This window comes from Myotis daubentonii, chromosome X (assembly GCF_963259705.1).
Source record: "Myotis daubentonii chromosome X, mMyoDau2.1, whole genome shotgun sequence".
Lineage (NCBI taxonomy): Eukaryota > Metazoa > Chordata > Mammalia > Chiroptera > Vespertilionidae > Myotis > Myotis daubentonii.
In genome coordinates, this window is record NC_081861.1 from 69,209,190 (window position 1) to 69,224,305 (window position 15,116).

The window sequence follows — 15,116 nt, forward strand, 5'->3', positions numbered from 1 at the left end:
CAAGTAAATGAAGTTACATATTCATAAACTTAAGGAAATCTTTACTACATTTGTTTTCATCTTTGACATATACTGTTTGCTGATTGTATTATAAAATACTAGTAGAAAAAAACTGAACAAAACATATAATCCTATCTAATAATAGACAAACATGGAAATTGACCATACCTTCGCTACACATCCCATGGGCTAATCAGCGTGATATGCAAATTAGCTGCCAACACAGATGGTGGTTAATTTGCATATGTAAGCTCCAAGTGGTGGAGCAAAGCCTGACAGCCCAGGGCCGGCGGAGCAGCGAGACCTGATGTTTCTGGGGCTGGCTCCAGCCAGAACTCGGCCAGAGCAAAGGCCTGGGCCCTGGGTGCCAGAGGCAAACCGGTGCCAGCAGCCAGGGGAAAAGAAGGCCTAGTGCACGAATATCTTCATGCAACAGGCCTCTAGTGTTAACATGAAGCCATCCTGGCACTTTGGTGAAAGACAGGAGAAGCGCGATCACGCTCCCCGACACTCTAGGGGTTAAATCTGGTCATTTCATATATATTTTTATCTATATATATAAAAAGCTAATATGCAAAGTGTCCCATCGGGAGTTCGACCAGGAGACAAGAAATTTGATCATTCACAATGATGTTTGCTGACCACCAGGTGACAGTGAGTAGTGAAGTAAGGCCCTGGTCAGCAGCTAGCAGCCAGTAAGGAAGGCCCCTGCCAGCAGCCAGCAACTGGGGAAGGAAAGCCCTGGCCAAGCAGCCAGAAGGCCCCAGTTGGCCCTGATTGCACTCCAGGCCTAGGAACCCTACCTGTACACCCATTTTGTTCACTGGGCCTCTAGTTTAAAATAAATGATAATAATAGTATAAAATAATAAGGTAGACATTCTTACATTATCTAAACAACACTTGTCCCTCCCTTTGATTTTGCCTAGTACAAATTGTTATTCCCATAGAGTAGCCATCAACAATTTAAACCTTATCACAGCCCAGGAAAATGAGAAGCCAGTAATGACATTGTTACTGATGAGATTATTAAGGCTCAGAGATTTAATTGTATATTTGCAGTTATAGAACTGATTAGTTCCAAAGTGGAAAAAAAATTCCTTAATGTTTTCACATCTAGCACATTCTTTTATGTTATTTTTTATCTTGATTATTTAATACCAGGAATTATGACAGACATTAGAATACATATTCTCCCATTTAAAACTCCCCCTTTTTTATTTTTCCTTAAATGAATATCAGGAATCTATATATCTACACTAATAAAAAGAAAGATGCAAATTGACAGTACCTTCACAATGACCACCAGCCAATCAGGGGTGAGTATGCAAATTAACCTCATCGCCTCCTTGCAGACTGACATCAAGTTGGAGGCAGCTCCCAGCACTGCATGGCCTGCTTGGCCATCGCCGCAGCAACCCAAGAGCAGGCAAACGCGGCCTGCAGGCAGCTCCCAGAACAGCCTGTTTGGCTGTCACCTTGGCAACCAGGAAGCAGGATAGCCTGGTCCACAGGCAGCTCCCAGCATGACCTGCTTGGCTGTTGCCATGGTGATCCAGGAGCAGGCATGTGCCTCCTGCAGGCATCACCCAGCATGGCCTGCTTGGCAGTAACTGCAGTGTGGAACAGGCAGGCCCCACAGAAAGCAGAGAACCAAGGGGAGTGGGCCTAAGTAGGACATCCCCTGAGGGCTCCCAGATTGGAGAGGGTGTAGGTCAAGCTAAGGGACACACACACACACACACACACACACACACACCGTGCACAAATTTCATGCACGGGGCCTCTAACATTATATATATATATATATATATATATATATATATATATATATATATATATATAGAAAGAGAGAGAGAGAGAGAGAGAGAGAGAGAGAGAGAGAGCGCTAATATGCTAAGCATCCCTTGGACTGTCCAACTGGTTGGTATGATGTGCACTGACCACCAGGGGACAGACACTTAACACAACACCTGCTGTGACATGCAAAGAAATGGCACCACAGACCTGACACTGACAAAGCAACACTTGGCATCTGCCAAGTGGGACACAGGCCCCACCACCATCCTGGAGTGACAGTCCACCAAATTCCAGCCAATGCTACCAAGACTCCATGGAGCAAAATGTGGCCCACAGCCAAGCCCGGAAACAGTTGCTGTGGATGCTGAGTAATGTTGTCATGTAGCAACACCTGGCATTCTCTCTCTAGCAACTAGCCTCCTTGCAGTTTCTTCAGCCCAGGAAGACAACTTGATTTATAGCCAGGTGAAAACATTTTACATTTTAACCAAATGTCTATGAAGCATTTTCCCGTGCCTCATCTCATTTGATCCTCACAGAAGTCCTGGAGTAGGTAGATAGGAGACTCAGTAGAATCCTATTTTCTTTTCACTAGCCAGAAAATGGAGATTTGGAAAGTTTAGAAACTTGACCCAACTGAAAAGAAGTAAGAAATGGTGGACCTTGAAAATGACTTCAGGTTTTCTCACTGAGCAGAATATAGTCAAACACTGCTGCAGTTAAATATTTTACCCTTTGTTTTCCCTGCATGATCTACAATAATAATCTGTTTTGGGGGGAGGTGCAGATTGGAGGTTTTTGTGGGCAGGAAGTAAAACTGATCTGATTTAGGAGGCTAATGGCACTGTATTATAGATATCATACCTAATAATAGACAAACATGTAAGTGGACCGTACCTTTGCTATGCTAACCAGTCAATCAGGAGAGTATGCAAATTAACCTAACAAAGATGGCGGTTAATTTGCATACATAGGCTCCAAGCAGTGGAGTGAAGCCTGACGGCCCCGGGGCCGCGAAGCAGCAAAAGCCTCATGGCTCCGGGGCCAGCTCCAGCTGGAGCTCGGCTAGAGCGAAGGCCTGGTTGCCAGGTGCCAGAGGAAAACCAGTGCCAGCAACCAGTGGAAAGGAAGGCCTATTGCACGAATCTCATCGTGCAACAGGCCTGTAATATATATATAATCACTAATGTAGAGTCAGTGAGGTGAAAGAGGAGAGGACAGAACTGAAACTTATTTCAGTAGAATTAATCCATCTTTGTGCTTTTCCATGACAGTGTTTGGTCTAAGATCATTTAGAAGTATCTTTGAATTGGAATATAGTTTCAGGCTATAGGTACTTGTCTACACTCCCATTTCACAGCTTTCTCCCACTAAAAACCAATGCCTGCATATATAGATATGGTGGCAAATTTTTTTCTTTATCTATTACTTAGTGTGTTTTTTAAACAAAAAAGTAATTTATCGGGTGATATAAGTACAGAGTAGGAGGTGGACATGCTGGTTTCAGATGAGGTATTGATTAGGGCTCATACACTGTGAAAAGGTCTTGGTTTCTTTTTATGTGTTGTGTTCTTTTAAATGCATTGGCATATTTTTAAGTTGGCTCTTCCCTTTTGGATCTAAGATAGCTGCCTGTAGTCCCTAAAATTATAGAATCTCTTTTCGAGATCTAGGAGAAAAGAGAAACATTGGTCTCCCTTATAATTCAGATGAAAACCCTGGTGGTGAGTCTTTCCCTGATTGTTAATACTTGACATGGGCCATGGGTTTTTGCCTGGACTAATCACTGTGGGAGACGGGATAACTCAATGACCAATAGACTATATAGTTATAACATTCAAGATGGTATTGTGGAGGCAACTAAAAAATCTCTATAAAAATCAATATCTATTTTATTGTGTTTAATATCATGCTTGAAAAGCAACACATAATTTGTATTTCCATTTCAGGCTTAATCAGAATCAAGATACAGAAAATGTCTGGGTAGGACGGAAGTACACCAGCGGATCTTAAATTTGAAAACAACAACAACAATACATATTTTTTTCTCCCTGCTGATGTTAGAGATTCAAAACAGTCACAGCACTTTAGATTGATTAAAATCAAAGCTGCCTTGTAAGATATAATAAATAAGGCAATGAGTAAAACTTGATTGGATCTTGGTTGGAAAAAAATTTATCTGTGAAAGATAATTGATGGGTAACTGTGAAAATTTGAATATTCATTGGACAGCAAAAGATTTAGGGAATTATAATTCATTTTCTTAGGTGTGGTAATGGCATTTGGTATTATTGGAGAAAGCTCGTATTTTTTGCAAAGAATGACTAGAGTATTTAGGGTGGCAGTGTGGTGTTGTATGCAACTCATTCTCAAATAGCTAAACAAGTTATGCACACATAGATAAAGACAATGAACATTTTAACAATTGTAGAATACGGACAGTGACTATAGGAGTGATTATTGTAATAACCTTGTAATTCTGTATATCTGACACTCTTTCAAATGAACAGTCGGGGACAAAACAAATGTTATGGGGAAAATCTGAAAAATACAAACCAAACAAAAGCTGATGTGTTTCTATGTTTTTCCCCTTCTTTAGACTCAGGTATTACTTCCACAGAAGGTAGAAAAATATAAATGTATTCTGATATTTGAACAATATAAATTACATTGCTTTTCTTTATTAATTGAATTTATTTGTATTGAATTTATAGGGGTAACATTGACTAATAAAATTAAGTTTTAGGTATAAAATTCTACAATACATCATCTATATATTGTACTGAGTGTATATCACCCCAAGTCAAGACACTTTCCATCACCATTTATCTTCTTCTTCTACCTCCCACTATCCCCTTTGCAAACTGGCAATCACCATACTGATGTCTCTATCCATGATTCTTTCTTTTTTTTAAATGTTGTTTTATTGCTTAAAGTATTACAAAGACTGTTACATGTGTCTCCTTTTTTCCCTGCCCTTAACAATCCCCGGGCTCCCCTACATCCCAATTTCTTATGTCCATTGGTTATGCTTATATGCATGCATACAAGTCCTTCTGTTGATCTCTTACCCCACCCCCATCCCACCCCTCAACCCTCCCCGGCCTTCCCACTGTAGTTTGACAGTCTGTTCGAGGCAGTTCTGCCTATGTATCTATTTTTGTTCATAAGTTTATAATGGTCTTTATTATCCATGAGTAAGTGAGATCATGTGGTGTTTTTCCTTCATTGACTGGCTTATTTCACTTTAGCATAATGCTCTCCAGTTCCATCCATGCTGTTGCAAATGGTAAGAGTTCCTTCTTTTCTACAGCAGCATAGTATTCCATCGTGTAGATGTACCACTGTTTTCTAATCCATTCATCTACTGATGGGCACTTAGGCTGTTCCCAGATCTTAGCTATGGTGAATTGTGCTGCTATGAACATAGGGGTGCATATATCCTTTCTGATTGGTGTTTCTGGTTTCTTGGGATATATTCCTAGAAGTGAGATCACAGGGTCAAATGGGAGTTTCATTTGTAGTTTTTTGAGGAAACTCCATGCTGTCTTCCATAGTGGCTGCACCAGTCTGCATTCCCACCAGCAGTGCAGAAGGGTTCCTTTTTCTCCACATCCTCTCCAGCACTTGTCGTTTGTGGATTTGTTGATAATAGCCATTCTGACAGATGTGAGATAGTACCTCATTGTTGTTTTGATTTGCATCTCTCTGATGATTAGTGACTTTGAGCAAGTTTTCATATGTCTGTTGGCTTTCTGAATGTCCTCTTTTGAAAGGTGTCTATTTAGGTCCTTTGCCCATTTTTTGATTGGGTTGTTTATCTTCCTTTTGTTCAGTTGTATGAGTTCCCTATAAATTTTGGAGATTAGGCCCTTATCAGATATAATATTGGCAAATATGTTTTCCCACGCAGTAGGCTTTTTTGCTGTTTTGTTGATGGTTTCTTTTGCTGTGCAGAAGGTTTTTATTTTGATGTAGTCTCATTTGTTTATTTTCTCTTTAGTTTCCAATGCCCAAGGAGCTGTATCGGTGAAGAAATTGCTTCGGCATATGTCTGAGATTTTGTTGCCTTTGGACTCTTCTAGTATTTTTATGGTTTTGCGTCATACATTTAAGTCCATTATGAATTTTGAGTTTATTTTTATGTATGGTGTAAGTTGGTGGTCTAGTTTCATTTTCTTGCATATATCTGTCCAATTTTCCCAACACTATTTAATTGTAGAGACTATCTTGACTCCATTGTATGTTCTTGCCTCCTTTGTCAAATATTAATTGAGCATATTGGTTCGGGCCGATTTCTGGGCTCTCTATTCTATTCTATTGATCTATACGTCTGTTCTTGTGCCAATACCAGGCAGTTTTGAAAACAGTGGCTTTGTAATACAGCTTGATATCTGGTATTGAGATCCCAGCTACTTTGTTCTTTCTGAGGATCACTGCCGCTATTCGGGGTGTTTTTTTTTATTCCAGATGAATTTTTGGAGAGTTCGTTCTAGGCCTGTGAAACATGCCATTGGTATTTTAATGGAATTGCGTTGAATTTATAGATTGTTTTGGGTAGTATGGACATTTTAATGATGTTGATTCAACCAATCCAAGAGCATGGCATGTTCTTCCATCTGTTTATGCCTTCCTCTATCTCTTTTTTCAACGTCCTGTAGTTTTCTGAGTAGAGGTCTTTTACCTCTTTAGTTAAGTTTATTCCTAAGTAGCTTAATTTTTTTGGTGCGATGGTAAATGGGATTGTTTTTTTAGTCTCTCTTTCTGTAAGTTAACTATTGGTGTATAGAAATGCCATAGATTTCTTGGCGTTAATTTTGTATACTGTTACATTGCCGAATTCATTTATTAAGTGTAATGGTTTTTTGATGGAGTCTTTAGGGTTTTTTATGTATAATATCATGTCATCTGCAAATCAGGACAGTTTTACTTTTTCTTTTCCTGTATGGATGCCTTTTTTCTTCTTCTTCTTGTCTAATTGCAATGGCTAATACTTCCAGTACTATATTGAACAGGAGTGGTGAGAGTGGGCATCCTTGTCTTGGTCCTGTTCTTAGGGGAAATGGTGTTAGTTTTTGTCCTTTGAGTATGATGTTGGCTGTGGGCCTGTCATATGGCCTTTATTATGTTGACGTATGATCCTTATATTACCACTTTGCTGAGAGTTTTTATCAAAAAAGGGTGTTGGATTTTGTCAAGTGCTTTTTCTGCATCAATTGATATGACCATGTGGTTTTTTTCTTTCAAATTGTTCATGTGATGTATCACGTTTATTGATTTGCGGATATTGTACCATTTTTGCATCCCTGGGATAAATCCTACTTGGTCATGGTGTATGATCTTTCTAATGTACTGCTGGATCCAATGTGCTAGAATTTTGTTGAGGATTTTGGCATCTGTGTTCATGAGGGATATTGGCCTGTAATTCTCTTTCATTGTGTTTTCTTTACCTGGTTTTGGTATTAGGGTGATGCTGGCTTCATAGAATGAGCTTGGAAGGGTTCCTTCCTCTTGAATTTTTTGTAGTAGTCTGAGGAGGATAGGTTTTAGTTCTTCCTTGAATGTTTGGTAAAACTCCCCTGTGAAGCCGTCTGTTCCTGGGCTTTTGTTTGCTGGAAGCTATTTGATGACTGCTTTAATTTCTTCCATAGTTATTGGCCCGTTGAGAATTTTAGATTCTTCCTGATTGAGTTTTGGAATGTTGTATGTTTCTAGGAATATGTCCATTTGCTCCAGGTTGTCTAATTTGTTGGAGTAGAGTCATCCATAGTATTTTTGAACAATCCTTTGGATTTCTGTGGGGTCTGTTGTTATTTCTCCTCTATCATTTCTGATTTTGTGTATTTGGGTCCTCTCTCTTTGCTTCTTGGTGAGCTTGACTAGAGGTTCATCAATCTTGTTTATCCTTTCACAGAACCAGCTCTTGGTTTCATTGATTTTATGTATTGTTTTTTGGTCTCTATGTCATTTATTTCTGCTCTAATCTTTATTATCGCCTTCCTTCTGCTCAATCTGGGCTTTTCTTGTTGCTGTCTTTTTAGTTCTTTAAGTTGTAGAGTTATATGATTTACTATCATTTTTTTCTTTTTCTTTTTTTTTTTTTTCTTTTTTGAGATTGGCCTGTAGAGCTATAAACTTCCCTCTCAGGACTGCTTTCATTGTGTCCCACAGGTTTTGGATTGTTGTGTTTTCATTGTCATTAGTTTCCAGCATGTTTTTACTTTCTTCTTTCATCTGATTGGTAACCCAATCAATATTTAATAACATGTTATTCAGCTTCCAAGTGTTTGAGTTTTTTGGGTTCTTTTTATTGTAGTTTATTTCTAATATTAAGCCATCGTGGTCTGAGAAGATGCTTGGTATGATTTCAATCTTCTTGAATTTGGGGAGACTTTCTTTGTGACCCAATATGTGGTCTATTTTTGAATATGTTTTATGAGCACTTGAGAAGAATATATATTCCGTGACTTTGGGGTGAAGTGTTCTGAAGATGTCACTTAAGTCCATCTGATCTAGTGAGTCATTTAGGATTGCTGTTTCTTTTCTGATTGTTTGTCTAGAGGATTTATCCAGTGATGTCAGTGGTGTATTAAAATTCCCTACTATGATTGTATTATTGTCGATCTCTCCTTTGATATCTTCCAGGAGTGTTTTTTTTTTATGTATTTGGGTGCTCCTACATTGGGTGCATATATGTTTATCAGGGTTATATCTTCTTGTTGTATTGATCCTTTTAGTATTATGAAGTGGCCTTCCTTATCTCTTGTTATAGCCTTCACTTTGAGGTCTATTTAGTCCGATATAAGTCTTGCTACCCCAGCTTTTTTTCATTTCCATTCGCCTGAAAGATATTTTTCCATCCCTTCACTTTCAGCCTGTGTGTCTCCCTTATTCTGAGGTGGGCCTCTTGTAGACAGCAAATGTATGGGTCATGTTTTTTTATCCATTCAGCCACTCGATGTCTTTTGGTTGGAGTATTTAGTCCGTTTACATTTAAAGTTATTATTGAAAGGTACTTGTTTGTAGCTTTTCTTTTTTGTGTGGCTTTTTTCTTTCTGAGCTTTTTATTTCTTCTTTTTATACCAGTCCCTTTAGGCAGATGTCTATGTGGCTGTGTGAGGGAATGGCTGAGCCAAGAAGACTTAGGGTGTCTGCCTTCTGAGCTCTGTCCCCCGAGTCCCCAGTGCTGGCTTCTGCTTTCACAGCTCCAGTCCACTTCACACTCCCACTGCCAGAGCACAAGGTGGGTGGCTCCACATGGAATGTTTGTGCCTTGGCCCTTTAAGAGTGTGCCTGAACTTTCTGCTGCCACTCCCTGGCAGACAGCACCCCAATGCTTTTCACAGCTTGATGTTATGTGGATACCTTCCTCAGTTTGGTGCTCTCTGCTGGGGAGCCCAGCTCCGGGATTAGATCCCAGAATTCTCAGTGGCACCTCCACCACCGGCTGAGATATATCTCTGGGACTTCAGTTCTCCTCTGTGGGTCACGTCTCTGCCCCTCCTACCAGTCTCTATGCCAGCTCCACCTTCGGTCCTTGGGTATCAGGATTATCTCCTGTGAGTATTCCGTTCATTATTCAGGAAGCCTTCTTGTATTTCAGTTGTAATTCCAGCTTGTTCCTTGGAGCATGACCATGCAGCATCTTCATACTCTGCCGTCATTTTTAATCTCCGATTCTTTCTTTTTTATTTTCATTGCTTAATTCCTTCATCCTTCTCACCCAATCTTCAACCTCCTTCCCTCTGACATGTGGGAAACTGTTTATTGCCTTCACTATCTGATAAGCATAGACAGAGAACTCCCCGAAACCCCCCTGAAGGCTGGGTGCCTTTGAAGCCCTAGCAAAGCCCAGAGCTAGGCGCCACCTCCGTTTGTCCAGACAGTGGTAGCTGAAACTACTCCCCCATTTATTATTATGTAAATCCTTGCTGATGGACTAATCTGCTTGTTACTGGGGGGTCACCTGCCTAAGGGCTACTCCAGATCAATAAAAGATTGGAGCAGCCTGATCATGGGTGGAAGTCCCTCTCCTTGAGTTGGACTTGCCCGCCTGGACCTCCAATATTGCAAAATTATCTTGTGTCTTTTTCTCTCATTTGTTGTGCGGCTCCTCTTTCAGATACCGAACCCTACTCCACGCGGGTCGTGGGAGGAAACACTTGACACTGACAGCTGTTTGTTCTCTGTACATGAGTCTGTCTCCACTTTGTAAGTTTATTTTCTTCATTAGATGCATGAAATCATATGGTCTTTCTCTGAGTGGCTTATTTCCCTTAGCATAATGCTCTCCAGGTCTATCCATGCTTTTTCAAAAGGTAGGATTTCCTTCTTTTTTATGGCCAAGTGGTACTCCATTGTGTAAATGTACCACAGCTTTTCATATATATATATACAAAAATAAAAGTGTAATATGCTAATTAGACCACACAGCCAAACGACCTTCTGGACATCATTCCGGACGTCCTTCCAGATGAAGCTGCTGTGGTGGGGGCCAAGGGAGAGGCAGTTAGGAGAGATCAGGCAAGCAGATGAGAAGTTATTGGCAATAAGGCAGGTAAGAGAGTGGTTAAGGCTAATCAGGCAGGGAGGCAGGGGCAGTTAGGGGCAATCAGGCAGGCAGCCAGAGTGGTTAGGGGAGATCAGGCAGGCAGGCATGCCAGTGGTTAGGAGCCAGCAGTCCCAGATTGTGAGAAGGATGTCTGACTGCCAGTTTAGGCCTGATCCCAGTTTAGTGGGATCAGGCCTAAATTGGCAGTTGGACATCCCCCGAGGGTTCCTGGATTGCGAGAGGGTGCAGGCTGGGCTGAGGGTCCTCCCCCCACTCCCTCGTGCCCCCATGCATGAATTTCATGCACCGGGCCCCTAGTATATAGATAGATGATAGATCAGCCGTGGGCAAACTACGGCCCGCAGGCCGGATCCGGCCCGTTTGAAATGAATAAAACTAAAAAAAAAAAAAAAGAAAAAAAGACCGTACCCTTTTATGTAATGATGTTTACTTTGAATTTATATTAGTTCACACAAACACTCCATCCATGCTTTTGTTCCGGCCCTCCGGTCCAGTTTAAGAACCCATTGTGGCCCTCGAGTCAAAAAGTTTGCCCACCCCTGTGATAGATAGATAGATGATAGATAGATAGATAGATAGATAGATAGATAGATAGATAGATAGATAGATTTCAGAGAGGAAGGGAGAGTGAGAGAGAGATAGAAACATCAATGATGAGATAGAATCATTGATTGGCTGCCTCCTGCATGCCCCCTACTGGGGATCGAGCCTACAACCTCAGCATGTGTCCTTGACCAGAATCGAGTCTGGGACCCTTCAGTCCGCAGGCTGATGCTCTACCCACTGAGCTAAACTGGCTAGGGCTCAAAGCTTTTCTATCCACTCATCTACTTATGGGCATTTGGGCTGCTTCCAAATCTTGGCTATTGTAAATACTGCTATAATGAACAAAGGAGTGAATATATTCTTTCGAATTAGTATTTTGGGTTTCTTTGTATATATTTCCAGAAATGGAATTGCTGGATCATAAGTCAGTTCTATTTTTAATTTGGGGGGGTAACTCTATCGTATACTGCTTTCCACAATAGCTGCACCAATCTGCACTCCCACCAACAGTGCACGAGGGTTTCCCTTTCTCCACATTCTTGCCAACATTTGTTGTTTGTTGATTTGTTGATGATAGCCATTCTGGCAGGTGTGAGGTGATATCTTGTTGTCCTTTTAATTTGAACTTTTCTGACACTGAGTATCTTTTCATATGTCTATTGGCCATCTGTATGTTCTCTTTGGAGAAGTGTCTATTCAGGTGCTCTGCCCATTTTTAGTTGGATTGTTTCTTTTTTGGTGTTGAGTACTTTGAGTTCTTTATAAATTTTGGATATTAACCCCTTATCAGATGTATCATTGGCAAATATGTTCTCCCATTAGTAGATTGTCTTTTCATTTTGTTGATGATTTCCTTTTCTGTGCATAAACTTTTATTGTTGTTGTTAATCATCATCCAATGATATTTTTCTATTGACTTTTAAAAAGACTGGAAGGGAGGGAGACAGAGAGAAAGAAACATTGATGTGAGAGAGACACATCGTTTGGTTGCCTTCTGCACATGCCCCACCAGGGCTGGGGATTGAGATTGAAACTGACATACATGCCCTTGACCAGAATTGAACCCAGAACCCTTCAATCCGAGGCTGATGCTATATCCACTGAGCAAAACTGGCTAGGGCTGTGTAAAAACTTTTTAGTTTAATATTTGCTCACCTTTTCAATTGTTTCCCTTGTCTCTCAAGATATATCAGGAAAATATTGCTAAGAAAAATGTCAAGAGATTTTACTGCCTATGGTTTCTTCTAGGATTTTTATGGTTTTGTGTCTTGCATTTAAGTTTTTAATCCATTTTGAACTGATTTTTGTATATGGTGTAACAAGGTGGTCTAGTTTCATTTTTTTTGGCATATATCTGTCCAATTTTCCCAGCACCATTTATTGAGTAGACTGTTTTTACCCCATTGTCTGTTCTTCCTCCTATTTCAAATACTAATGGACCATACAGGTGTGAGTTTATTTCTGGGCTCTCTATTCTGTTTCATTGATGTATATGTTTGTTTTTATGCCAGTACTCGTCTATTTTGATTTTTATGGCCTTGTAATATAGTTTGATATCAGGTAGAGTGATACGTCCAACTTTGTTCTTTCTCCATATTGTCGACACTATTTGGGTTATTTTGTGGTTCCATATAAATGCTTGGATTACTTTTTCTTGTTCTGTGAAATAGAACAAATGATTCTATTTTCATAGGAATGATATTTTCATAGGAATTTTGTTGAATCTATGTATTGCTTTAGGTATTATGGAAATGTTAATGATATTAATTCCTCCTATCCATTAACATGGTATATGCTTCCATTTGTTTGTATCTTCTTCATTCTCTTTCTTCAGGGTTTTATAATTTTTTGAATACAGGTATTTTACCCCCTCAGTTAAATTTGTTCCTATTTTTTGATGCAATTGTAAATGGGATTGTTTTCCTAGTTTCCCTTTCTGAGATTTTATTATTGGTATATAAAAATGTAACCAATTTCTGAACATTAATTTTATATCCTGCTACATTACTGAATTTATCCACTTAGTAGTTTAGTAGTTTTTTGGTGGAGTCTTTAATCTTCTCTATATAAAGTCATCTTTTAAAAATGACAGTTTTTCCACCTTTGTTAAAATATGGATGCCTTTTATTTCATTTTACTAGAGGCCCTGTGCACAAAAATGTGTGCACTCAGGGGGGTCCCTCAACCCGGCCTGTGCCCTCTCGCAGTCTGGGACCCCTCAGGGGATGTCCACCTGCTGGCTTAGGTCCGCTCCCAGAGGCTCCCGCCACCACTGCTGTGCTGGCAGCCATCAACCTGGCTTGTGGCTGAGCAGAGCTCCCCCTGTGGGAGCACACTGACCACCAGGGGGCATCTCCTGCATTGAGCATCTGCCCCTTGATGGTCAGTGTGTATCATAGTGGCCAGTCATTACCAGTCATTCTTCTGTTAGGGTCAAATTGCATATTACCCTTTTATTATATAGGATAGAGGCCTGGTGCAGTGGTAGGGGCCGGCTGGTTTGCCCTGAAGGGTGTTCTGGATCAGGGTGGAGGTCCCATTTGGGTGCCTGGTCAGCCTGGGTGAGGGGCTGAGGGTTGTCTTCAGGCTGGCCACAGCCCCTTCATGGTGCAGGATGTCCCGCTGGGGTGCCTGGCCAGCCAGGGTGAGGGGCTGATGGCTGTTTTCAGACAGGCCACACCGATGGGCTGGAAGCAGGTATCTGGGATTTATTTAACTTCTATAATTGAAGCTTTGTAGCCTTGGTCTGGCTGGAAGCCTGGCAACCCAGGCTCCCAGCGCTTCCTTGAGCAGAGGCCACCACCTGCTGGAAGCAGGTATCTGGGATTTATTTATCTTCTATAATTGAAACTTTGTAGCCTTGAGCAGAGCTCAGGGCTGGCCAGGGAAGGTTGGAAGCTTGGCTTCCTCCATCACTGGGGGCAACCCAAGCCTCCTGTTCTCTCCAGCTCCATGGCTGCTGTCATCTTTGTGACGGAGTGACAGAGTGAGGGAGTGGGGAAGTGATGGTTAATTTGCATATTACTCTTTTATTAGATAGGATTGCCTGATTTCTGTGGCTATGACTTCCAGTACTAGTTGAATAGGAGTAGTGAAAGCAGGCATCCCTGTCTTGTTCCTTATCTTATGGGAAACATTTTTAGTCTTTTCCTGTTGAGTATAATGTCAGCTGTGGATTTGTTATATAAGGCTTTTATTGTGTTGAGGTTTGTTCTCTCTAGTCCCACTTTTATGAGAGATTTTACATAAATGGATGCTGGATTTTGTCAAATTCTTTTTCTGCATATATTGGTAAGATCATGTAAATTTTGTTCCTCATTGTGTTTATGTGGTTTAATATGTTAGTTGATTTGCAGATATTATACCAAACTTGCATGCCAGGAATTAATCCCAATTGATCACGGTGTATTTTTTAGTAGTTAAGAGACTTATTCTAATAGCTATAATTACAGTGCTTGTTTGTTGAAATGAAAACTGAAAACACGTATACAAAACAGTTGATCACTAACTATGAATTTAAAGCAGTAAGAGGTTCCATGACACGAGATAAACCAATTCTGAGGATTTCCCCAAGGTAAATTTTAAGAACTCCAGCTTCTTTATTGTTTACCCAACTACAACAGAAACAGTAGAAGTTGTGTTTTGTTTTGTTTTTGTTTGTTTTGTTTTGTTTTGTCTTTTCTCAAATATGACCCTTGCAGGCCAAGGGAATGAAAGCACATGTAGACAGGGGCTCTAAGGAGCTAGGTTCTAAGATGACTGGTCACCTGTCTGCGTTCCTACTGGTGAGACCCAAACAACCTGGAGTGAGAGCATACACATGGGAACCATGGGGGTCTTCCCTTCTGACCAGAGTTGTCCCACCACAGCACCTATGCTGACCCATGCTGAACCAAGGGAAGGCTGGCATCCCTCTAAGTGGTTCTCAACCTTCCTAATGCCGTGACTCTTTAATATAGTTCCTCATGTTGTGGTGACCCCCAATTTCATTGTTAAAAATTGAACATAATTAAAGCATAGTGATTAATCACAAAAACAACATGTAATTATATATGTGTTTTCTGATGGTCTTAAGCGACTCCTGTGAAAGGGTCACAACCCACAGGTTGAGAACCGCTGCAAGGGGTCTGTGAGTGGTGGTCCCAGCCCCAGACCATTCCCTGGACACTGGTATAAGTACAGGTACCAGTAAAAATGCT